General features: G+C 38.8%; 1 pseudogene; it reads right to left on the bottom strand.

Annotated features, from left to right (window-relative positions):
* Positions 1-965: 965 nt before the first annotated feature.
* On the bottom strand, positions 966-1,656 carry LOC105811781 (annotated as a pseudogene).
* Positions 1,657-1,907: the final 251 nt, after the last annotated feature.

The following is a 1,907-nucleotide window of genomic DNA, read 5'->3' as shown; positions in this document are numbered from 1 at the left end:
GTTTATTCAAGATCACATTAATAAAGAAAATTCTGGGAATAGATTTCAGCTCTTCCCTCAGTCCAGTGTTCTGTCTACTACATTACCTATGAAGACACAGAAATGCTGAAAATGAATGTTTATAAAATATGGATTCACAAAAAATAGTGAGGGCTTATAACTTCAGGGTTCTGCAAGGGAACATTAACCTGATCCAGATCGAGTAGCAGCCTCACAAATCTGCAAGCCTTCGGGCTTTCTTTTAGTCAAGGTGAGTGATAAGCCAGACCTACCAGAAGTCAAGAAGTTTAACAGGTCAAAACTGAAGAGACCTAATACTGAGGGAAAAAAATCCAGCAGTAAAAAGAGGCTGTTCAAACATTGTAAAATGGAGACCTCCTCCCAAGAGCAAATTTCAACATTGCCTGAGAGTGTTGGTTCTCAGTTTGTTTTTTGTAAACCTATGTGTTTGTAGAGATTTTAGGCCTCTCCTGATGTCTTCTCACCTATACTCCCTTGCTAAGAGGTCAGGGGTAGCCAATGTTTCCTTAAGCTCAATTTTAAACTTCCCATTGGTGCATAAATTCCAGATGGCAGATGCTGTCAATAATCTTACCATTGATGACCTTTGTGTTCATAGTCTTTGCTCCTGGTACAGGATAAGCCAATTCTACAATGGATGTCTCCATTGCTTCAGAATCTTCATGAAGTTGCCTGTTTTTGAAGCTTCTCACAGTTTATTTTCATTTCTAACACAGCAATAAAATAACAAATATAATCATTAAAAAATAAGGAGCAAGAGAAGAAAATCCTTTCCTTCATACCAAATGAGACACCACTGGTAGGCCCTGGATTTGGATTAAGAGAGGAGTAGAAATACCTTTAGTTTCCTTAATTTTCCTGATATATTCTTTGGAATTTCTTTAAATTGCTAAAAAGAGAGTACTATTTCACTGTATAACCTCTGTACAATTTTTTTTTTCTAATTTCAAACTCTCATTTATTAGTGTACCACTCAATCTTAAAAAAAAAAATGAAAAAAAAAAAAAGCGGCTCCAAAGATAGTCTTATACCATTCTTTAAAAAAGGAAACTGTTCGTTTCAACTTTACACCCACCCCACACCTCAATTTCAAAACACATCATTTAATTGTCTTGGTCATGGACATTTCCAAGATGAGATTTTATATTTCGTTCCCATAGCTTCTGGTTATCAGAAAACCCATGCTTTCCTTTATTGAAGGAGTTTGGTGCAGCTGATGTTGGTGTATCCCTTTCAATATTCTTCATCCTCATCTTTGCTTCTGGAGGCATTTCCTCTGGTTCACTATCTTCATCTTCATTAAAAGCCGTTGCTATTGAAAGAGTTTTTGGAGCAAGAGTTGGAACAGTTTCTTTAGGCTTACTTGATCCAAGTTTGATGGATATGGCTTTCTTTGTTGTCTGACCACCTATGGCAAATCCAAACTTGGAGATCTTTGTAGGCTTTGTTGGGAGGTCTTGCAGCTTCTTCTTCAGCTGATCTCTTCTCAGCGCTGCGACTGGAACTTTCCCCTCCATTACCGGAAGAAACAGTCTTAGTTTTCACAGGTTTTTCTGCTTCTTCTTCAGGTCCTCCGGTGGCTCCAGCTCGCTGCGACTTTTCTGGCTTCTCCTCTCCTGCCTTCCCGTCCACCATTTTTTACAATTTTTTACTATGTACATGTATTACCTATTTTTAAACATTTACAATTAAAAGGACACCAATGGGGCCAGGCACAATGGCTTACACCTGTAATCCCAGCACTTTGGGAGACTGAGATGGGAAGATCACTTGAGCCCATGAGTTCAAGACCAGCCTCGGCAACTCAGTGAGATTCCCACCTCTACAAAAAATTTAAAAATTAGCCAGATGTGGTGGCATGCACCTGTAGTCCCAGCAACTTGGAT

The sequence above is a fragment of the Propithecus coquereli genome, unplaced genomic scaffold (assembly GCF_000956105.1).
Source record: "Propithecus coquereli isolate 6110/MARCELLA unplaced genomic scaffold, Pcoq_1.0 Scaffold24, whole genome shotgun sequence".
In the NCBI taxonomy this organism is placed as follows: Eukaryota; Metazoa; Chordata; class Mammalia; order Primates; family Indriidae; genus Propithecus; species Propithecus coquereli.
This window is presented reverse-complemented; position numbering and strand designations above follow the sequence as displayed.